The sequence below is a fragment of the Lonchura striata genome, chromosome 4A (genome assembly GCF_050655825.1).
Source record: "Lonchura striata isolate lonStrDom1 chromosome 4A, ASM5065582v1, whole genome shotgun sequence".
NCBI lineage: Eukaryota > Metazoa > Chordata > Aves > Passeriformes > Estrildidae > Lonchura > Lonchura striata.
Window position 1 is genome coordinate 3,867,263 of NC_140742.1, and position 25,069 is coordinate 3,892,331.

Here is a 25,069-nt window from a genome sequence, read left to right on the forward strand (position 1 = left end):
ACTCCGATTCTCTCTCCTGCATCATCTGCTTTGTCCTCCTAAGAAACAGCACATCTCCCTTCATTAACAGATTGCATTAAAATAAAATATGAAATTTTCATGGAGAATACAAGTATAAAGAATATATCTATTAATAAACTCAGCAGATTTTGTTACAAGGTTTTCTACCTGAGCTCTGTTGGTAAATAAGTGCACAGAAGGATCTTGGAGTTTAATTTTTTTTCCTACTCCATTTATTTTTATACCAGGCCCCAGTGGAGGCACCTGGAATATTACAGTTAAAGGCAGCCACAAAAATTTGATTATGTTTAACAAATCATTGCTATGCAGTAACAAGGTAAACTGGGTCCATAGAAATAATTTTCCTAGCATTTAGGAAATCTGTTGATAGAGCAAAACACAAAAGAATAATCTGCAAGGTCTGTAATTTCGATGTTTTATAGTAGCTGAGGTATGTGAATAGATAAATTATCAACTGAGACATCAAAGGGAGGCATTTGTGAGTGGGTAGTGGCTTGGGAAAGAGGGAAGTGATTAGTGGAGTGCCACAGGAGATCAGTATTAGGACCAATTTTGTTCATTTTATAAGCCAATGGTCTGGAAAAAAGAGAAGACCATGCAGGCAAGGCGTATCACACACTTAGGTTCCTGTGTTGGGAGGCAGTGGCAGGTCATGAAAAACAAGAGGAAAATTCAGAAATCCAAGATTCAGACAGATAAGGAGCTATCATTTCAGTTGAGTGGATGTGAATTGAGTGGAAAGACTAGGGAAAAGAAGGGAAATAACATATGGAAAGACTGCAGGAGGATGTTGCTTCACTGGGAAGTGTGGGTTAAGGGGAATAGTTGAAATAATTTTAGTGATTTTGCATGCTTATATTTTGGTTTATTTCACCCTTTCAGTGAGGAAGACAGTTTATATTCCATATATTTAAAAGCTTATGTGAAAATTAGATAAAAATGTTTTCCTAAATTCCAATATTTTCAACTTTCAAGCTTATTGAAAGAATGAAGAATGAAGAAGAATGAAGATTCTGGGTGGTTCTGACACCTGCTGTCTCACACAAACCCTGAGACCACGGAAATAAGATCATGTTACAGAAGAGGTGAGAAGGAAGGAATGGCTCTAAAGGGTATGTGTGGTGGAAAATACTGGAATATGGATCATTTTAGGGGAGATTTCAGTTCATTGACTAAAAACTGAAAATTAGTCCCATTTTTTACTCATTTTGAAATTCCCCTGTTCTGTTTGCCAAAGGGATTAAGGAGGTTCCAGAACCCGAAGTATGTTTACTTTTACTTGAACATTAGCAGAAATAGCAATTGCCAAAGAGCACAAATGTCTCTGCAACAATTGTTCCAATTAAACAACAGAGCCATCATTAAAGAATCATTAAACTTTGAGCTTACAGCATTTCTTTATTGAAATAACATCTATGAGCTACCGCTGGAACACTTTGGTTTAAGCTATGGAAGAGTTTATTATAACTGAAATTTAATTTAAAAAATAAGCTTTAAGCCAAGTGCCCTAATAAGAAACTGTCATGCTACTTAAGGAGATAAAACAAAACTAAACACTGCCTGAAATAAGGACAATTTCCACTGAAACCTCTTCCTGAAAATTGAGTAATCTCAGTAGTTATTGCATGGTTTTCCATTTTTAAATGTTTTATCTCCTAAAGCTTCATTTCCAGTTTAGAAGGAGGTGTTTGTCTTGGGTAGTTCATGGGTAGTAGATGATCTGCTGTTATTAAGTTTTACCAGCACAGAGTCACTTTCTCTCACTTACTCTGCCTTTAATATTTTTTTCTAATACATCTAACATGTGCACAATTTGTTCAAATAGTTTGATTCAGCATAGTTTTTGGTTTTTTTTATTCACGAGCTTGAGGTTTATGTTGATGCCTGGAAAGATTGCAGCCTTTTCCTGGTCCTAAGGACATTCAAACACAAAAATTAATCTCCTCCTTTGGAGGCTAGTGGAAATTTGACCATGAGAATTGCTGCTTATTCAGTTGTGTTAATTCCTTTTTCAATCAATATAAAAAAAGCAATGCCTTAATTATTAGTGTAATTCATGTTTTAGGAAATGAGAAAATGATTAGCTCAGAGTTGCTTTATGTTGCTTGTCTCTCGTAGTGAATAAACAAGAATCCACAGAACTGAATGTGAGCAAATGCAGTTGCCATGAGCTGTGGGCTCCAGAACCAAGGCTCAAAGCTGCACAATTTCCCTGCCCAGTGCTGTTGAATATTGCCTGGTGATGAAGTGCCTCTCCCTGCAAGTTCCAATGGCAGGACGAGTCATTTCATCTCTGTCCAAATAATGGTGTGTTTTGTTTTAGGTGATATCTGGCTTCTGAGGCCAATAAATGCCTTTTCTGGTGGATGGATGTTTTATGTGAGGCTGTGTATTCCCTTTGAGTTATGTGGTATTATCAAAGAAAACCAGAAAAGTGTATATTTTCCAAAGAGACGTGTAAAGGTTTGTAATTGTTTTCATCTTTTTTATATTTCTGCTTCACCTTTTGAGCACTATAAACTGTGATGGTCTTCTTTCAGCAAAGGTTGAAGGGAACTGTTTCATTTTTAAAGTGTTTTATTTCTTATTTCCTATCGGAGCAGGGAATCAAATGGGGCTGTTATGGAATGTTTTTCCCAGTGGCATTCATTGCCTTTGAGCTCCCCATGAGACAAGTGGGCTTGAGGAGTGAAGAATCCTAAAGCACAGGTCCTAGTCCTGTATGACTGAAGGCAGAGAACCCTGATTACCCTGATTATGTGTGGATTCATCAGGGATCTCCTGGAGGAGAAACATTAAAGCCATGGAGTGTCTCTGGTTGAAACTCCTTAAAAATAAAATTTGGACAGGTCTTTCCTGACTTGACCAACATCCAGCATCTTTAATATCTGCCTTTCCAAAGACATTTACTCCAAGTTCACTTTTGTGCCTTTGGGAGTAAGAAACAACCTTCTGCACATTTCTGGCCAGTCTAGTTCCTCACTGAAATTCCAAGTGCTTGTGCCAGCTTGGAGAGCAAGGAATCCATGGCCTGTTTGAGAAGGTGACTTTGGTTTTCTTCTTGACATGTTCCTTTTATTTTTTTTTGTCATATATTTCCTGTTTAAGATGGGAAATAAAAAAGCTCTCTACCTGGAGGTGCAGATTCTCTTAAGAGTGTGACAGTGTGGGACAGGCATTAAAATACAGAAGTTCTTTGTGCTAGAAATATTCTGAGCTTTAAAAAAACTGAATATCTATCTTCATAATGTCCAAGAAAATATATGGAAGTGGCAGGATTTCACTGCAAATTCTTTACGTTTTCTATGTTTGCCTGTGTTATTTGAGTCATTTGAGGTGTTACATATGGGAGTAACAGCACCAATATAGTCCGACCCACTTGTTCCAATCATTCTTGTGCTTCCCAATTTTCCTAGGTCAGATTTGGCTCAGTTTTAGGTGTACAATGTGTTTTGTGTTTTAATTTGCTGTAATCTATAACTTGCAGATGAATATTTTAATTTGTCCTTGGGAAATAAAGCAGGAGAATGGACGCTGAGCAATAAAACCTGTGGGCTGAAGCCATGCAGTACCAGGGTGCTCGAGTTATCTGGCAAGGGGCTTGTGCTGTCTCAGGAGATATTGGGTAAAACAGAGTTGGTGATTTACAGGAAAATCCCAACAATCTGCATGGCCTGCTTTCAAACCCAGCTGAGACATCTGCAACTTTGGATTTTCGCTCTTCACAGCCCCCAGATACAAAGGGAAATAAGATTTCAAGGTGTGGAAACTGAGTTTGGTTTAAAATCAATTAGCAGCTGTTCTCTCTGTTGGGTTCTCTACTTCCTTCTTCCCTATTTTAAATCACAATTTGTGTACTCAGAGGCCTGCACTACTCAGAGCACTGGTTTAGACATCTATATTAGCTGGGAAATGCTATTGCTTCTGTTTTTCTCTAAAATATCCAGCACTCCAGCACTCTGTTTCTCACTGGCAATGAGATCTGCATGCTCTGCAGTGTTGCAGCACCACAGCTTGGTCAAACAGTTGTTTTGTAACATCACAAGAACAGTGGAAAATTAAATGTTTATTACAGAGTGAAGCAATATTATTGCTCATATTGCAGTAGGATGAGTCAATGTGATCTGATTCTGATGAAGACTTATGGAGTCTAAAAATAACTCATCCCCAGAGCAGAAAAATATGTGAAAATATACAGTCTATCCCTTAAATCCTGAGCATTAAGTTAAATTAATAGAAGAACTTGTAGAGTGCGTGCTTGAATCCATGAGGGATGTAGTGTGATAGTGTATATTTGCCTAAAAGCTCGCTCTGACAGCAAAAACAATGTACCACAGTATGTTTCTTTCTTATCTAATGGAAAGAATAACACACAGAGGCTCAGTTCTTGTAATGAAAACCCCCACATTAATTTTATTTTTTGATGTGTCATTGTAATTCAAGAGATGTTTTTAATCTCAGGATTGCTCGGGCACAATAAACCATTTAAAAAGTATTTGGCAAAGATCCCTGTGCTTAGCAACAGCTCCTTTCATTTAAAACTGTTTTTTGAACCAAGCTATTCAAAGCTTTGTTCCACTTATTAAAATAAAGTATCTTACTTCAAACAAGTTTTTCAGAGAACATAATCAAGAGGAGAGTATTCAAATACAATGCACAGAAAACATAAAAGGTAGCAGCATGAAAAACTCCAGGACTTTGTGTATGTTTCCTTGTTTATCATTAAGAAAAACGGTATAAAAATATACTCATTACGTTATTTCTTCTAGTGTTTTTATGGGATAGTTAATATTACATTTCTTACCACATTCTGAAATTCATTGTGAGATTTCAAGTAGCATTTAAAAGCTGTGCAGCATTTTAGTGAATGAAATATTGCATTAGTGGCGTATTTTTCAGTCATCTAGGTGACATAAGACAGCCAGAGAGGAGCTAAATATAGAATAATATCTAATTTTTTGCTGTTGGCTTTGTGCTCTTCTGTTAAGTACAGTGTCTATTCATGGCACAGTGTCACCGTGGAAGCTCTTCCCAATAAGGTGAAGACAAGATGAACTTCATTATGCAACATCACATTAAGAATTTATTTCAGATTTTCATTAATGTCATTTTGGTTCAGTTCTGCCTTAAGTTAGTTTGCTTTTGATAGCAGAGGCATTGCCAAGGCAGAGATGGCTCCAGGGACAGGCCAAATGCAGTTTTCCTCCAGTTAAGGGATGTGTTCTTTCCTTTGTGTTTCCTTGTTCACCTGCACACTTTGGAAAATAAGGATGGCTGCACCATGCCAGGATCCTCTTCTGGGAAGAGATTCCAGAGTTCAGTTTCGTGGATACCAGATGCTTTTTTCTACTTCTGGGTGCTCAGTTCTCTCTGAAGGTAAGAGAGGTTGAGGTGAGGACGAAAGAGGACTGAGCATAAAGAATAACCTTGTTCTGCAGATTCTGCTGGGTTTAAATTTTGCTTTGTTTAGAAATGAGAACCCCAGACTTGAAAAATTCCCCATCAACAGAAGGGCCTGGATCTGCCTCTGGCTCAAGCTCTGACCTCATTCCTCAGGCCGTAGTTGTAGGGTTACAAAGACAGCCCAAAAAGCTCCTACCCCACCATGGGTTCATAGGAAACCATGATATATCAGATATTACTGATAAAATTGTCATAATCCACCTGAATTTTGGGGGTAAAACCTGAAAAGGAGCTTTGAATAATAGTAGCTCTGCATAGATCATGCTGCATAACTTTTTCAAGATGGCAGTGACTATAAAATCAATGCAATTTTTGATCTCACATTGTGTGGGCAGAAAAATGGTTATTTCCAAGATGTTAAAAAGCTAATCTATTCTGTTAAGTTTTTGTATCTTGCATAGATATAGCTTATTTCTTTTTTTTTCTTTTAATTTTACTAACCAAGTTGGGAGCCTTGACATTTATTGGGCCCCCATATTTTTCATTTATATTCTCTCTAGTCTTCACCATCTGTTATGACAGTAAATAAGTTTCAAATAAGCCATATCTTCCTCAGCATGAGTTGCTTTTTCTGCAAAAAAAAATTAAAGTTGCAGTTGGATGTGATATTTGAAGTCACAGCTTGTCTTCAAATATTTAGTAGTGTATCCCTGTGCCAAGGGATATCAATCTGCCATTTGCCTTGCTTACAGTATAATAAAGATTATCCAAGCCCTTCTTTCATAGATATGTCAAGGCTTTTAATTACGATAGCTCAGGAAGTAGCTCTTTCCACTGGCTTTTTCCATTTTGCTTTGGATGAATATGGTTCCTTCTTATCTTTTTGCACGTTAAATTCCAAAAGGAGAATGTAGTGTCTGATTTTGGTGGATGTGATCTTCCCTTACAAATAAATTCTTTGGCTGTACCAACAACACTTTTGTTGCTGTAAAAGCCAGTGCTTGATGGGTATTTCAGATGTTGGTGCAAAAACTCAGGAAGTTCTGCAAAGAAGTTGTTGGGTTTTTTAATTCTGGTACAGGCAGGCTGAGGGTAAATTTGAGGTACGTTAATTTTGTGTCTTTCCTTTACACCGTACAACACTCCAGTAAGAAGGGTTGAGACTTGGAAGTCACCTTTGTACCAACATGCCACTTTGCTTTCCAAATTTACCTCTTCCCTTGATGATGAATATTGTGTCACATGGAGACATTTTCCTCATCCATGGAGGACAGAGGTGCAAAATCACGGGTTGGTTTCACTGGTTGTCTTCGAAACTGCAACAAATCACCCTGGAACTCTCTCAAAGTAGCTCCTCTGACAAGGAGGAAATTTCAACTCATTCCACTCAAAACTGAACTTATTGCTAGAACAGCAAACATTCTTGTGGATTGTGTTTTTTACTGATTTTACCTGTTCCCCAGGAGCTTCCCAGATGTGTCAGAGGTTTTCTAGGATAAACCAGGAATAAATTCTCCTTGTTCCTTCCACCCATCATGTAATTCTGTGGCTCCAACTGGCCCCATCCTGAATTATCTTTTTGCCCCATCCTTTGATATTTCTGAAGGATGCACATATATTTTGTGAGTGGATTTTAATATCTGCATCTTTCAACAGTACAAATTAGTACTTCCAGAATGGCACCAAAGAGAATATTGTGACTGAACATCAGCTCTACAAAACAAAAGGAGGTTGACTGCAGTGTGATTTATGTGGAAAGACTCAGGCAAATTCTGCAACAGCCACAACATTCATTATGCAAAGGTACTTCTGAGTAAAAAACCAGGTTTTACAGCATTAAAATAATGTTCCTTTTATAGTCAAAACTGATGCACAATTAATATTAACCCTTTTGTTTGTAAGAGGATTTCTCTTTCACTCCAATGTTCATAATCTTCTTACTATAAAAATAAAGCTTTTATTTTTATGTATGCAATTGTTTTTCCTTTTCACCTGTAAATAGAGTAATTGCACTTTTTTATGATTTTCCAGTATTAGATTAGTTTTATACCATGTTCTGAAATTTCATTCTCTTTCAGCATCAATCTTTGTTTTGTTTTTATTACAGAATTATACTTACAAATAACATCATTTCATAACAATAAACATAAAAATACAATGCAATACAGCAGTTACAGCTTTATAGAGTAAACATTTCATTTGGAAGAAAATTCCACTCTCACACTATTATTTCACAAAAGCAGCAAGGTCAGAAGCTCTGAGGGTTAATAACAAAGCTGTTTGTATCCTTAAATTGGGGAACAAATATTCAGGTGTCAATGACTACACCTGTCAGAAAACACAGAAAGAGGGTTTCTTGTCCACAGCTTAATTATATTGAAGAAGGGGTCTTGGACAAAAAACTGATTTTCAATTTGGAGTTAGTGTACAATGTAGAGTAAATTGTATCAAAGCCAAATGATATTCTACAAAATTAAATTTCTTTCACCTGACGTTGCTCAGTGCCAGGTATTTCAAGAGAATTAAAAATTTTCCATGCTACTTTTGCAGACTAAGCACACTCTGGATAGTGTAGAAAGATGGCAAATATGAAGTCAGAAGATTAGTGCAAGGCAGGAGTTGTTTAAGCACAAAATGTTTTTCTTACTTACAAGAATTTTCCAAGGTGCTGAATGGAAATAGGTGTGAAAAGAAGAAATACTAGTCAGGAGATTCATAGGAAATTTGGAGTAGGGAAGGGTTTTGCCTTAGATGAGAGTATCTCTCGATCTGATCATTTGCCAAATTCTCTCTTCTCTAAATACAGATTTGCTTACCATAAAACACTGTACTGGACCAGCATCGTTTCCTAGCTTTCTTTTACAGTAGTTGTAATATTAAATTAGAAATATTTTGGAATTATATCCATGTCAAATAGAAACTTTACAATTAGAAAGTTTTACAAACAATAAAATCTCCCTGTCTTGGCAAACTCTTTTTTAGTCATTCTACCAGTGTCTCACAAAAAAACCCCAAAAAGCCTCACCCAACCCAATTTTCTTGCTCTGGTATTCTGTAGTGGATAGTTATCATGATAAATGCACATGTTCTTTATTGTTGTATGTAATCTTGCTCTTTGCATTGCTGATCTTGAAGTAAATATATAAAGTGTTGTCTTATAACAGAGACAAATGAAAGGAGAGAAGAGGCAGAACCCTGGAGTGCCATCCTTCAAAGTCGATCTCTTGGAGGCCTAATTCAGCTGTAGGAGCAGAGAGGGCAACCTTGTAATATTTGCCCTTTGAAATGCTATCTTTCAGAGGTGACCTTTAAGCTAACTTGGGAGTCTGACAACCTGGGGCCTCAGCACAAGATCCTTCTCTCTGTCAGCCCCTCACAGCTGCTATCCCCTCTGCCTTTGTTCAAAATAGTTCCTCCTTCTGATTTTATCTGCCTGGCTTCATAACTTCTCCTAAAACACAGTTAGCAGACTGTTCCCTTTCTCTTGCAGGATCTTCTCTGAGTTTATGGTTCTGTTGTGTTCCTTACAGACCTTATTCCTTCTAGGATAAATTTCTTCTCCCTAGTGACCAAACCATTCAAGGACATTGCAGTACTCTGGGGAGATTCATAGTCCACAGCACTGCACACTCATTTTGGAACTTAGGCAAATGTAAACAATGAAGTTAATCAAGAAAGAGCTCAAACACTCTTGTGACCTGGCAGAAGTGAAATATCCATGTGGCAGCATACAAAATTAGGGAAAACTATATTAAATGGTGTGGATGCTTTCCAAGAACAGAGGAGCCTCCAGGATTACCAAATCAGCCATTGCCATCTCTAGCCATGATCATTGTCCAGGTGTGCTCGTGCTTGTCCAGGCTGTGACAAATGCAGGTGTGTCTAACAGCAGCTTTTAGGAATTCACTTATCCATTTCCATGGCTTTTGGAGTGCTGAACCAAAGCTATTCATTTAATAAACAAGCTGCAGAAGTTAGAAGGCAGATTCTTACAAATGTATTTGAAAAGCCAATAAAACTTTTGGTAAGAGATCAGATCTGTATTACAAACATCAAGAGTTATTTTTAGTTTCTTTAAAAATATTGAAAACTTCTTGGGGTATACACTTCTCCTAAGGGCTACTCCAGTGAAAATTCCTCCTGCTGGAGATCACACCTTCACCCCTGGTGACACTTCCAAAGTCCCTCAGAAGCAGAGGCTGTGTTTTTGGGACACCACACATTTCCCCACAGCTCCAGCAGCCAGACCCCTTCTCCCACCCCGTTTCCCTTGGCTCATCTGCACTGTGCAAAAGCCATGACCTGAGATGGAATTTTGGCCTGGAATTTCAGCGTTTTTCCAGTGCATTACCTGTCAGCACTTGGTCCCTGATTAGCCAGGCAGCTAATGGAACCCCACTGCTATCTCTGAAATTCTCCATTTTCTGTACTGAATTGTGTTCTTGCCTTGTCAGTGGTTTGGGGTTTTTATCTGTACAATTGTTTCCTTGGTTGTCTCCACTGTGTTTGTTTTTCTAAATGATAGCCAGCCCCTATTTTGGTGTAGCACCATATTACTTCATCAATCACTTGAAGAGGACGTTGACACAGTGTTAGGTTCTTTTGAGTAAAACAAGGCTGGTTTTATTATTTTGTTGTGTATTATTTTCCACTATTCCCATTGGACTGGGAAAATTGAGTTTTCATAGGCCTAATCTTCTCAGCTAATGTTATGAGCTAAAGCTAAGTAGCATTTGTTGGAAAACAAGAGCTTCATTTTGTGCTCAACTCATTCTTTTGTTTGGCAGAGATGTAACAGATACTGTGCAGGAATTTAGACCAGGTTTTTTTATTCACTGTATGGCTCAAGTTCTATTTACATGGTTGCTATTTAAGTGGTTGCTATTTATATTTCAAATATTGTGAATATTATGTTTATTTCTTAAAGAGAAGATTTTTGACTCGGTATCTACAGTTGAAATAATGTCATGTAATGCAAAGAACAAATTTGTACAAGTTGTGAAGGATGATCTGAAGAGAAGAGACAGCAGGAAAGAGAAGCAGAATTTACAGAAGATCCAAACAGAAAAAACCTCTGGTTTGGCCAGAAAAAGGCCCATGACCATCAGATATGAATTAATTTGTTAGGTGGAATAAAGGCCATGTGAATATTGAAAGGGGAAATGGGTAGGATGGAGTCAAAAATCTTTTCTCTTCTGGAGAAGAGCAGCAAGTTTGCAAACTAAAAAAGTACTGGTGGGGTTGTAATTAGTAGCATGAGCAGTATTTTGGGGAAAGGAGTGAAATGTATGAGTGGTTTCTGTTCTGGGAGGGAAGGAAAGCTGCCAGAGGAGAGGGTTGCTGGGTGTGTGAGACCATGGATGGAGGCTGGGGAAAAATGACACATTCACAGTGACTGTAGATTCCCTGCAGCAAAGGAGAACACATAAAATCGGGTGCTGTTCCCCAAAATTGTCTGTTTTGCAGAGAATCTGAAGTGCTGAGGGGTTTGTGTAATATATCTATGTAGGAGAGAGATGGGACAGGATTTCTGTTCAGGAAATCCAGAACAAGGGAACAGAGATGTCAGGCAAGATGAACTCACTGGAGAGGAACCACCTCGTGTTTGGATGTTCTCCAGATGAGCTCCTGAGCACACAGGGAGGAACTTTGGACTTTCTACACATGCCAGTAGTGAGTGTGAGTTTTTATGGTGTATCCTTGTATTCGTGGCTGCTTGAATTAGACTTTGTAGTATTTTCAAATTCTCATCAGGTAAGAATTTTTAATGTTTCTAAAAAATTTTTCATCATCTTTCTCAGACCATTATTACAGATAAAAGTTGTTTATGAAATAGCATACACTTGTAAGCAGTATAGTTTCACCTTTCTCCCCCATCATTCTATAATAATATTTATTTCTTGATTACACTTCTTCAGCTATGTTGGATCTGCCTCCTGACAAGTTTAATACAGTCGATGGCATTGATTTCGAATTTTGTAAAGTCTATGTGTGGAATTTTCTTTTTCTTATGAAAATATTAGAATGGCTAGAAAATATAAGTTTTTAATACCACTTATATTACATAACAAATGTAATGTATTTCATATTCCTTAGGACCAAACCTTGAAATACTCTGTTCATTCTTTGCCATGGTGAACACTGACCACTTTCTTCTACGAAATATTTCTTGCTCCTTAGAGAGCTTCAACATTTGTAAAGAAACTTTCCCACTTATTAATTATTTTCTTTAATTAGTTACGAAGAACTAACAAATTTTTTAAATCCTCTGTAACTAGCATAACCCACACAACTGTCATAACAATTATTGAAAAAAAAATAATGTGTGGGGTTTAGTGTAACGTCCAGTGCAAGGTGTCTAAAATTCTGACTTTCCTCGTATATTGACAGATTTGGTAGTGACAGATATCTGGTTAGGGAAAGCTCAGATGTTCCACTCAGGGGCTGGAGTGGCAGCCACAAACTGCTGTGGAAACCCCCTGTGGCAGGAGTTTTGGGGAGATTTTGCTCCCTGGGATCTGTCTGGTGTTCCACGTGCAGCCACTTCCCTCGGCCATTGCAGAGAACGTGGGGGCACTGCTCTCACTGAACAAAGATTATTCTTCATGAGTAATTTTCTTGCCTGTCGTTTTTTGGATAAGAAGCAATTTTTAAAATGTGTTGTCAGAAATCCATCCCTTATGCAATAAAAAACTCAAAAGCTGTGCCTGATGACATACAAGATGTCCAGATCTGCATTGGCTCCTTCTCTGCAATCTGTTTACAAAAGTTAAAAAATGCAGCAGAATGAGTTGGTTTGTAAAGGTGCTTTTTTGAATGCTAAATCATATCTGCAAAACTGAAACACTAAAATTTGTCTTGTTTCACTACATGAGAGTCATCTGAAACAAGTTCAGTTTAAATTAAAACATAAGATAACACAAATAGAACAGAAGAATAAATTACACAATTCATTCCTCTCTCAATGGGAAGAAATGTATGAATTGAATTTATTTGAGGTTTCTGCAGTAGTTTGTGTATTTGCAAAACAAAAATCTGAAAGTTATATATGTGCAATTACTATACTCTTTTCCAGAAGTATTGATCTTAAACTGTTATGAGTTTTTTATCTCATGAAAATACTTTTGATGATACTTTTTTTACCCAAATATTAATTACTAACACATTTTGAATTTTAAAAATGTGTATGCCAGATATTTCAAAGTAGTATTTTGATCCTGAATGAGTAATCTGACTTTTAGAACAGTGGTGCACTCATTTGCCATTGATGTAATGCGAGCTAAAAGGCTTAGCATATCTAAAACTAATTCAATAATTTTATGCTTCTCTTGAGATTTCTCTAAGCCTGCGAGGAATTGGAAATTCCCAAACAGTGGTTAGGAAACAGTGAAAAAAAGAAGTTCTTCTGTCTGAGGTTTGGATTATTGCATGGAGTCATATTTCTGCTGCCCCTGACCACTCTGTTTCAGCCATGCTAACAAAGCTGTGAATTTCTGGAATCGCAGGAATGGAATTGCAGGAATGGCAGCTGAGCTCAGGGTGTCACTGCCAGTGCATTCATTCTTTCCCTCCAGCATCCCTCAGGGAGAACATCAGGGACCAAAATCCCTGCATCCCCCAGGCCAGGTGAGCCAGGGAACCCCTCAGGGTAAATTCCTCCCCAGCTGAGCTGTCCTGCCCTGTTGGTTTAGGGTGATTCCCTAAATGCCCCTGGCTGGCTGTGCTCCATGGATTGCCAGCCCTCACCCACTGGTGGGTTCTGTTTGGCAGCACCAGCTCAGTGAAACAACAATCATTCAGCTTACCTGGCCGGCTCAAACCATTGTAACAAATTTTTTAAATATTTCAAGCGTGCATTGAAATAATTTTAAGCATTCCTAAAACTTTCTGTTCCATTTCTCGTCCAAAATGAGTGTTTGCAGACAAATTTCAGCAGCAGTGTGGCAGAGGGGCTTGTCCCCATGCCTCTGTCACTTGTCCCAAAAATCCTGTTGGTTTTCCTTGGTATTTGTCTCATTATTTGTCATGTTTGTGTCCACTCCTGAGCCATAAAGGGAAAATCCCTCTCTTTATTATCCAAGTAACAATGGGATTACAGGTCTGTGAGAGGCTTTTTTTGTTTGTTTGGGGTTTTTCTCAGTGTTGCATGACATGGTGCTATTAGTGTTTTTACAATGATGAGAGAGGAAACTGCATTCCAGTGGCAGGTCACCTCCAGGTTAAAAGAGGGAAAAAAAAAGAATTCTCTGTCATAATTGCCTGCCATGGAAGGAATAGTGCCTGAACATTAATGTCAAGCATTTTGTACTGAGTTGTCATCTGAAATATACCTGGTGCAAGCCAAATGTACACAACAGGGTACAATGCAAAGTTATTTACATGAAGATAAAAGTATATGTGGCGGTAAAGGACTTATAGACCATGGGCTATAGACAAGTTTAAATTCTGTATCTGTTTGAGCCTTGGAGTTTACATTATTCCATCTGCTAAAACTCATAAGTGACTGTCCTGATTTCATGAGCTTTATGTTACCAAGACCATTTTCACAAGTCAGATTTTTGGTTTTTTATTCTACAAGCATTTACCAGGTGTTTTCACCATGTTCTTCCACAAGTGCATAAAAATGTGAACACAGGGGTCAACACAGTGTTAACATACAGAGAAATATTATTTGTTTTCTTTAAGGTAGGTAAACTTTCAGAGAAGATGCCTGAAGAATTCTATCAGCAGGAAATTATCATTTCTACATACCTGGCATTGTATAATTTAATGCTGTCTTCCCTTGACTCATGTAAAGTACAGAGGAATGGCAAAGGTCACCTGTGTCATCCATTCTGTTGAAAAATATAATTTTTATTTGGCTCTTTTAGCCCAGGATGCTCTTGCTGCTTTGTGAATGCCCATGTTTTTCCTTGTCATTACTGCAAATATTCAAAAAGCTGGAAAAAAAAAAATATGAGTCTCATTAAGGTACCTTTCAAGCTCTAGCCATGTGAGCTGAATTAGGGAAGAGTATTTTTGTACTGGACCACAAAGGAAATTATTTACACTCGACTGGGCACTAAAATGATCTTTAGAGAGCAAGTATTAGGGTGAAGTATAAAGATTGTGAATAAAACTTCAGAGGAAAAAAAGAACCTCAGTCAGTTGGTTTAGGTTTGATTTGGTACCAGGAGAAACCCTCACTTTAAACGTGAAATATCGTGAAACACTTCACTCTTTTCTGAGGCAAAAGCTTGAATTCTCACAGGTCTGGTTCAGATTCATCACAAGTTCTGCTGGTTGGCTGAATCCACTTTCCTCCAAAATACAGGTGTGAACTCCAAAAAAAGAGAGTTTCTATGCAAAATGTGTGGTGTTTGGTGTTAGAAATGAGTTCAGGGAGCCAGTCTCGCAGCCTTCCTTGGTTTCCAGCTCCATCTGGGCCTGCAGGGGCAATGCCATGGATTTCATACAATTCTGCTTTTTGAGAGGTTATTTATTTATTTATTTGATGGGGTATTGGAATATTCTGACTGAACCCACATATATCAGCTAAAGCTGCTTGGGGACGGAGCAGGGAAAAACCCCAGTGAAAATTTTAATATCTGTATCTCCATGAATTAAAATATTCTAGTTTTGAGGAAGATAATGTGTAGCATCTTCATTACTGTTTTATACACTATTACCTTCTCCAGAAGCATTAGCACTAAAAAAAATTAATAGCAATTTAGCTGCACTAATATTTAGTTGTTTTCAGCGCTAAATGTTTAATTTCTTCAACTAAAATTTAATTTATTATAAGAACAACTTTAAACAAGCTAAAATTGCTATTTGCAGAAATAACCACCCTGATGAGATTAAAATCACAATTTCTCAATTTGCCTGTGGAAACATATTAATGTAATGGATTCTGTTCTGCACTGAATGACAGACAGATTGATGTGTCAACAGAGAAAAGAATTATAACCATCAACGTGTCTCTCATTGTTTGACAGTGATTTACTACTGTCCAAAAGTCTGTTAGCTCAACTTTCAGATTGAGTTATTCAGACTTATTCCGAGGTGCCACCCCACAGAGACTTTGTCTGTCAGCCCCTGCTGCTGCAGGGGACCCCAAAATCCTCTTGGAACTTCTCCTGTTGTAGGGACAGGCTCCAGCTCGGGGTGCAGATTTGGGGCTTAGAATAGCTCTGCTGGAAACTCAAAGCTGCATTTTATTTTTAGGATTTGATTTTCAGGCCTGAAAGGCACTTTTTTATAGTAAATGGATAATCCCAGTGAATGCTCAAATTCTGTAAAAACAGAAATTTTATAATACGTGCATCATCAAGGCGATCTTGGAGATGCAACATCACATTATTTAATGAATGGGTAGCCCAGGGTTTGATATAGAATTAGTACAATTTTAACACCTAAATAATAATTCCTGTGCTGTTATATCTCAAGGTTTAGCTCAGGCAATGGGGAAAGCCTTGAAATCCCAAATCCTTGCTGGATCAGCAGGAAGAATCCCTTTTCCTTTCAGTTGTTTTAGAGTCAAAGCATTCATATTTCTCTGTGCTATCACTGGATTTTTAGAATTTATTCTATATTTCAGAATTTATTCTAATATTTTCATTTACCATTGATAATTTTATCTTTCCAATTTTAATTGTGTCTACCTTTATTTATGATCTGATAAAGCAACTTTCTGTTGATTTTAATACAAAGAAAATATGATCTTTCATGGTTGATTGGCTTGATAATCTATTTGATCACCTTTGTCACTCTTACTAAAAGAGCTTGCAAGAAGTGTAGACTGCACTAAAGAGTAAATTTTGCAGTATAGCATTCGTCATAGTAGGAAGCCCCTTGTCTTCATTCCTAGTGTAATAAAAAAAATAGTGCAAGTACTGGTTTCAAATTTTAAAATTAATAACTTTCAAGCTATTTAAACGCCCTCAAAATAAAAGAATAATTTTGATCAGAATGGACAGGGTGCATTTCTGTCTTTGTTTTTTTTCTCTATTATTTTGGTAAAATTAATATATCTACATTCATGGAGCATTTCCCAGCATAATTTTCCTAGTTCTCTGTGCCTGTGCTTTGCTTTTTTGAGTTAGGTTTGACCAGCCACCCCATTTTTCACATCTCTTGGAAAACCATTGTGTCCTTGGGGCCCTTTTGCAGCCATGTGACTGAATTTTCACAGGAGTTTTCTATAATCTGTGTTGGCATTAGCAAAGGACATCCTTATGTCCCTGACTCTTTTGGCTTGAATACGTGCTGATAATTATATTTGAATTGAGAAGTAAATTTAAGGGTTCAATACATACAGAGTTAACAGTGACTTAATTCTTGTTTGCTCTATCACCCTCTGCCGCCTGTTCTTAAAAACTTGCTGGTGTTTAATGAAATAATTTGGTATTTGAATGAAGCACATCTCAGTGTCAGAGTTTTGCACACAGAGCTTTCAGAGGTGCTGATTTGGGTGTTTCACTCCTAGAGCACCTTGATTTATGTGGTCAGCAGCAGTTTATAGCAATGAGTCTAGAAGAAAGTTGGATATCCACTGAATTCTCAGGGAGGGTAGAGCTGTTGAATGCTTGGCATTAAAAGAACTATAAAAATAGCAAAATAGCTCATGAAAGCAATGTACATTTGAAATTGATGGTTTATATTTGGAGGGGGGATTCAGAACAGAGTGAAATGTTCCTCAGTCTGCATTGGGGATCACAGTCCCATTGCACAGCATGAGGAGCAGTGTCCAGCACAGCCCAAAAAAAATTCCACAGGCTGAAGGGTTGTTTGTTGTCCAAAGTCCCAGCATCAATTACTGTGACAAATAAAACAAGGCCTGAAGAAGGAATTGCAGTTTCCATCACAAGGAACTGATTCTATTGTAATTCAGCCATCCCATCTGTCAGAGGAAAATCCAAAGTTTACAATAGCACATAAGTGACCTGAGCCCTGTGTTTCTCCTTTAATGGGCCTCGGTGTCAGAAAAACAATTGTGTTGGGTTGTAGTGTCCTAGTAACTCCCAGGGCTTTTTATTAAATAATATGCACCCTATGAAAACTATTAGGTGACAGTATTATGTTCCACATTAATGAAATTTTGGGGGAAAATATGTATAATTTCGGAATACTGAAGATTCTCAGGCAGCTTTGGCTATCCATTGAGTCATATTTCAGCTAAACCTCAGTGTTCCCTCCAGCAGGAGCTGAGCTGAGGGACAGGCCCAGGATCACACTGAGCCCTGCAGGGAGGTTACATCAAACCTGAATTTCAGTTACCATCTTCAGACCACAGCTTATTCAGTTCTAGAGAATAATATCTATTCCACTCTAAAATCTGATTAATCTGGGTTTTTTTTCTCTTTATTTCTGTTGGATCCCTCAATAATAATGCTGGAATACTGGGCCAAGAGGAAAAAAATTGTTATAAACTCTTGTATACAAAAGTACATTTTATGCTGTTGATTTTTGCTCTGTGCTAGTTATTCACTCATTCTTGAGTGAATATCTCACAAGTGATAACCCTTCAGAAGAATTCAGTTATTCTACATCCTTGACACAAACTGACACATTTCCAACACATTCTTCATTTTTCAAGCTCCTTATATTTTTTACGTTCATGCCAGAAATCTTCAGATTTCCTGTATTCTTGAGAGCAGGAATAACGCTCAGGTGTGTTTCAGAGGTGATATGGAACCAAACACTCCAAAGTTGCTGGGAGCTGTAGCAGCTGTGGAGTCAGGCATAAAAGCCATTACAACACCCTCAGTTTTCCCACAGTGCAATCTGAAAATTAATAAGGATTTAATAGATATTTATTGTCAGGATCTTTTGGCTTATACATCTTAATTTTTTTTTTTTAATATATATTAGTGTCCTGCCAAATCTTTTCCTTTGGCTCTTTCTGATTTCTGTAGACTTTAAAACTATTGCCTAGGGACTTTTCAAGGGAAACAGGCTTTTTTATAAATTACCAGCAAAAAGGGTAAAATTTGGCATTAAATTAAAAGACAATAAATCACTTTTTTTTGCTGTTACATTAATTATCATCAAAGGTTTCATTAACTGATTTCTTATCAGCAAAGTCAACAACAAAACTGGAAACTGGACAATTTTCTCCCACTATCAAAAAAGAAAATATTTTGCAGCCCCTTATTTCTCACTTTGTATTTTCTACAAGAATTACTACAGTATGCAGATTGGGCTCAAAAGTCCTCAAATCTCATCCTGCCTTGTTTTAACTGGAGTTGAAAATTGTGGTATCAAAAAAATATATATGTTAGTCTGAGACTGTATGAAAATAGGCTTCTGTAGATCATTAAAACAGAATTATTGAGTTTAGGATGTTGTGACCATTTTAAATAAGCTTGCATTTTTTAAATATCTAATAATTGTTCAATAATTCAGTAATTATCTAATCATCCATTAGAATTACTCTTCTGTCTGCTAAACCCTCCTTGAATTTGAGGTAAAATTACGTTAAATAATCTTGTTTGAGTGTAACGTATCTGCCAGCTGAAAATTCAGCTCAGCTTTACTGGAGCATTTGGGCTGCTCAGTAGCCATTTAATGGGGAAAAAAGCTCAAACCCCACAAACTCCTTTGTTCTTCTTTTAGGGATTTTTCTGGTTCCCTTTTCCAAGGGGGGGTTCAGTGGTCATGGTAAGAGTCATGGTAAGTGGTCATGGTCTTTGCACAGAGGGTCAGCACCAGCACAGGGCTCCTGCTGAGTTTCTTGTGGTGCCTTTGGGAGGAATTCACAGATTCCAGAATCACTGGTTGGAAATTCACAGAATTCCAGAATCACTGGGTTGGAAATTCACAGAATCACTGGGTTGGAACACATCTTCAAGATCATCGAGACCAACCCAGCCCCAACACCTCAACTAAACCGTGGCACCACATCCAGGCTTGTTTAAACACATCCAGGGATGGTGACTCCACACCTCCCAGGCAGGACATTCCAGAACTTTATCACTCTATCAGTGAAAAATTTTTCCTAATATCCAACCTGTATTTCCCTTGGCGTAGCTCAAGAGGAGGGAAGCTTTGGGATGAGCTGATTCCCTGGATTTAATCCATAGTCAGAAGGTTATTGCAAATGTAGGCAAACCCAATGGGGAGAAATGCTGATGTCTGACTCAATTCAGAAGGCTGAATTATTTCTTTGTTATAACTATGTTAAAATACATTAATATACTATATAAAAGGAGGATGCTAAAACTACGTACTCCTTTCTCTAACACAACTTGTGACCCTCTCTGAGAGTCGAGCCCCAGGTGGGTTGGACTGGCCATCAGGCTCAAACAATCCTCACCAGAATCACCCCAGGTAAACAATTCTCAAAACACATTCCATATAAGAATAACAAGGAGCAGAAATAGAAATTGTTTTCTCTTTCATTTCTCTCTGTGCACCTCTGCTTGCCTCAGAACGTGGCAGCATTCCTTACTCAGCTCAGGAGCTGCCACCTCACTCATTGCCCAGGAACTGATGCAAGAGGTCTGTGAGGTTTGTGGGCTGTAATTATCCCAAGTAATTTAAGAATCCATTTACCTTTTGCAGATGGAGATACAGTTTAATCAAATGCAGTGTAAATCAGCCTTTATTAGGCACATTCTGTTGGCTATTATAGAGGTGTTAGCGTTTAAAATGCTCCTGTATTAAAATGCTTCCCAGGTGAACAGGCACAGGTTTCAGTTGTAAAACAGAATTTTGCAGTAATGACCAACAAAGCTCTTTTTCTTCAGAATTTGTGCTACTTTGAACAAAGACTCTTGATAATTATAATCCACATGCTGTGGTCACTCTGTAAACCAAATTACTTCTATGGAAAATAGTTACTGAAGTACTGATTTGGTCAATTATTAACCAAAAAATTTGAAGCTGAAAATTTGCAGCAATGCATATTTATATTAAGATAACAGTTTCCAGATTTGCTTTTAATTACTTCAAGTGAAGGAATGCAAATCCAAACTCCTCCTGCAAATCTTTGGTTGTGTGTGAGTTGAGATCTATTTATATTTTTATGTATAGAGCTCTACTTTTGGGAGATAATAGTTCTGTATTAATATTGTTCTTTTTGGGGGTTTAAAATGTAAATTATTTGTGGATTTCTCTCATTAATGGTGATGCCTTGTGAAGGCTGACCTGGAGCAGAGACTAGATGGAGTTAAAGAATAAAGTAGGGACCTTGGGCAGCACAAGAGCCCAGCCAGGGCTGCACCCAAGATAAACCAAAATGGTCCCAAAATTCACGAGCGCTCATGGGGTCTCTCACTTCTCCATTTCCATATTGGAGTGAATTGTCTAATTACAGCTTTAGCCCATGAAATCACATCCTGCTTGTTTTTCTCTCTCCAGCCCACGTTGTTTGTGCTCCTGGGCTGAGATTTGGATCATTTGTCCTTGGTCCCCAGCTGAAGAAGGAATTTTTTTGTCACCCTGCTCTGTGCAGAGAGCTCAGCATCCCTTAATATGAAGCCCAGAACTACACACTAAAGCAGCACAGAATGTGAAAAATTTAAAAGCTAAAACCTGAGGCATCAATGATATAGCAAACAAATTGTCCATATCACACTTCAAGGAGCCCGGCCTCCAGGACAGACCTGCAGTACAGAGGTGGTTCTACAGACCAGCAACAAAGCTGGGCTGCTGCTTGTGGAGTCCTGTGTTACAGGGATGAACTTTTGGTCTGCACTTATGACTAAAAACATCATTTTCTATATAAGAGTTCAAATATGAGTATCTTCCCCAAAGCCTCGAAATCTGCAGAGGTCTGTGGTGATCTCAGGTACCAGGTGCAGCCCTTTCATGGCAGATGCTTTGGTTGTTAACAGGATATTCCCATCATGAATTCCAAGACTTTATATATGGACATTTTGGTGGGAATGTTAAGTGTTGGGATTTGACACCTCTGTGACTCAGAATAGCTTTAATACCCACTTTTCCAGGGTAGGGAATAGAAAGTTCCTTCAGTCCTTTAAGGACCCAGTCTTTGAAGAAGCATTATAGCTATTTTTATGAGGAATAAATCTGGCTTGGAGTCAGCTTGCATTTACTGAGAGTTCTGTGTTTGGTGACTCAAAATAGTATTTAATGTGCTCAGTTAGCCCCTGGTTATAGCAAAGGCACTTGTTTGGTGGGGCAGGTGAAGTGGGTTGACTCACTGGACACAAAAGCTGTGGAAAGCTGTAAATGGCAGCCCACAGAGATGAAAAAGACAGTGATCAGACCCAGAGACAAAAGGTGGAATGAAGAATAACAGCAGGCTGGAGAGGTGCATTCCATTTTCATATGATGCATCTAAAATTCAATCGTGGGTGCAGCATGAGCAGCGTTACTTCTCAAAAGCTAAATGCTAATCATCAGCTCTGGTAGATTTATCTGTTAGACACTGCCCTCTAGATTTATGGTAATTGTGAGTTTGGCTTACCCTGAATCTTGAGAAAATAATAGAAATTTAAGGAATGCCAGCTGGCCTTTTTGTTCCAAGGAATTAAAAAGAAAAGGAAAAGCAAACATTTGATGGGGTTGATAGTTGTTTGCTTTCTGGGCAAAAAGCAGCATCTAATTTCCATTTATACATCCCTCTCAGGGCTGGTGCTTTCAAGCTTCCCCACATAAAAAGAGTGGAAATAGTTTCTCAGTTAATAAGTGCCACTACTGGGTTTCCTGGGTAAAAATGAGAGCTTTTGACATCTACCATGTGGTGTCCTGACAGAGCTTGCCCAGTTTGGGATTTGATGCTGCAAAGTGAAATGCAGACCCCGTGTGGCCCAGGTGTTCTGAGTTAGTTATACAGGCAATAAGTGCAAACTGGGCACCCTTGGCTAATAAAGGCTTTGCTCCTGCCATCCCAAAAATAAAGGCATAGGGTCAAATCAAAGTCAACCCTTTCCTTTTTTAATGCTGATACTGCCAGTGATAATTAAAAAAGAAATAGCAAATATTTTTCTAGATTGAGGTTTGGTCTTTATGTTTTATTGTTATCTGTGTATGAATCTCTGATTTTTGTGTAATAGACAAAAATTGAGACATTAAATATTATATTTAATGCCTTTGTTCCATATGTTTGTTTAAATTACCAGCTTTTGAGTAGCTCAAACACTTTTGTGTTTTATAGGTAAATAGCCAGTGTGAATATCCTCAGTTGTCCTGAATTAATGAAAGATTTACAGCTCTTTATTTTATTTTTTGCAAATGACACTGGAAACAGATTAAGGAGTGTCAGATTGGGGAGCTCTGGATACTGGAAAATATGGACAGGGAAACAAAACTTAGCTCTTTCTGAAAAGCTAAGACAGAACTTAAGCTACGAGTTTTAAGGTCCTAAAAGAAGAAGAAAATTATGGTAATAATAATAATAATAATAATAATAATAATAATAATAATAATTCCCTCTTGCATAGAAATGGATTAAATTCAGCTGCTCTCAGGAATAACTGTGTGATCTGTGTAAGAAGAGGGGAGAGGGGATAAAACCCTTCATTTCTTCTGGAGCACTTTGAAAGCCAATTCTGGCAGTACAAGTAAAATCTTGGATTTTTAGTGGAATTCACTCTGCTTCTTTGTATCCCATCCTGTTTGAAATTAAAGAGATGCTTTGTTTCAATAATGCACTGGATTCTGGGTATTTTTCGTCCTTTCATTAATTTATTTATTGCTATTTATTAATCTCCATTGCCCCTAAGGACTGAAAGTCCAGAGACTTTACATGCTGTGGAATTGCCTCCCTGCGTTGGCTGCTTTAGGATCTTCTTTTGTGTCCTGTAAAACATCTCTTTCAGGAGTTCCCAATTCATGGTTCTGTGAGATTTTTGGGTTTTACAACTTTCAACTAGCCTGGCATGCTTGCAGGATTTAACACTAAATAAATTCAGTGACTCTTTTTGTCAATCTCCCAATTATTTCTTCCTTCAGGTGGAATATAAATAGAGTTGAGCAGCAGATTAAAGTGTTGCTGAAGGCTCTGATCCTCTGCCATCATCCTCGGGAATGTTATACATGTGTTTTTTCCTAACAAAACAAACAAGAAACCCCGAATATGTTTTTTTCTTTCATACTTTCTGAAAAATGCTTTTTCTATGGTACAGTCCCAAAGAAAGCCTCTACCTCCTGTCTCTAAAACTATTCCACTAGCAGCTTTTGCTCTGTGACATAATGTTTGTCAAAGGAGAGATAAGAAAGAGAAGGAGCTTTTCGTAAAGAATGTTTATGGCAAAGGGAAAACAAAGCAGTAAAAAAGAACACATAAAAAATGAAAATTGCCATATAGTTTAATGAATATTTTGTAAAAATCATTTTCTATTCTCCTACAAATTCATGATAGCAGCATTGCTGGCTGCTTGTACATGATTTAGCATGTCAGATTATATTGCAGCAAGCAGACTATCTACCCTTTGACCTTGAAGACTCCTACTGTGCTGCAATAAATTTTGGGTTCTTAAAAGCAGCGAGGGAAAATGCTCTTTTAGACAGTTACTGAGCTTAAATACCTTCAAAAAGAGTCAGTTCTTTTTTATTCTGCTTTGTGCTAACAGATAATATTTTGTCATTCTGGATTTATGTGGAAAAATGTTTGGAATTTTTTTGCATCTCTGACATGGTGTATGTGTGTCTGCAGCTAAATGTCATTTTCAGCACAAGTATGTGAACAGAGCTTTTCCATGACAGTGCTTGCTGAGCTGTGAAAAATGTGAGAACCTGATTTTTAAGTATTTCAGCTTTGTGACAAACAATTGCTGTGGGATGAAAACCTGGAAAGACACCTTGTGGAACAAAGGAGCCTCAATTCTTCTAAATTTGTTCCTACATTCAGGGGACCTGGAACCAGAGTTTCCCTCAAGCCCAGCACTTCTCCTTCACCCACCAACCCACAAAATGGTGTCAGCTGGCTCCAAAAATGCCTAAAACAAGTTTGTTGAGACAGAAAATGTCAAAATCTCAATGCTTTTTTCTGTGGGGTCAATGATTTCCTCTCAGGCTGCTGATTTGCACAGAATCCCAGGTTTGGGTTGGAAGGGAACTCAAAGCTTATTCCATTCTTTCTAATATCCAATTAAGGTCTGCCCTCCATCAGCTTAAAGCCATTCATGCCCACCACATTAGTATTTTTATATTTTCTGAATTGTCTTTGAGATTTCTATTATTTGTCAAACTGAAGTTGATGAGTAGATCCAAAAGTCCTGATGTTGGGGGAAGGGCTGTTTCCAAAGGGGGGAAAAAAAACAAAAAAACCCAAACCATACCAAACAAACAAACAAAAAAAAAAAAAAAAACAACAAAAAACCTCCCTGTATATAAAGTGTATTTTAGGGAAAAAGTAAATTTGTGATGTAGTTGAAAGGACCCAAGTAATCAGTTCCTATATTTTTTTTTCATAGAAACCTTCAAAACCATACTTTGCAGAGCCTATCTGCAGAAAATATATCTTCTAAATCTATGTTTTATAAAGATTCTGTTACATAAAGGGTTTAATATTGTGGGGTTTCCCTCTTCTGTTCCCTAATGTGCTCCTTAAACTCTTCCACCAGTGTAATTAAGCTTTCTCCTGTCTCAGCCTGTTTAATCACAGGAGTTTTGGGCTAATGACACCTCATCCACTGATGAGCCCAGATTTCATAGCCACTTTATTCTGCTTTGTGGTAAAGATATTGAAGAGCCT

The 25,069-nt window shown here is 37.8% G+C and overlaps 1 long non-coding RNA gene across 1 annotated transcript in view; it reads left to right on the forward strand.

Annotated features, from left to right (window-relative positions):
• Positions 1 to 25,069, forward strand: part of LOC110471132 (uncharacterized) — a 112,308-nt gene that overhangs the window by 44,694 nt on the left and 42,545 nt on the right. The window contains exon 5 of the long non-coding RNA XR_014952396.1: positions 997 to 11,103. This is a non-coding gene — a long non-coding RNA (uncharacterized LOC110471132). The remainder of the gene's footprint in view (positions 1 to 996; positions 11,104 to 25,069) is intronic.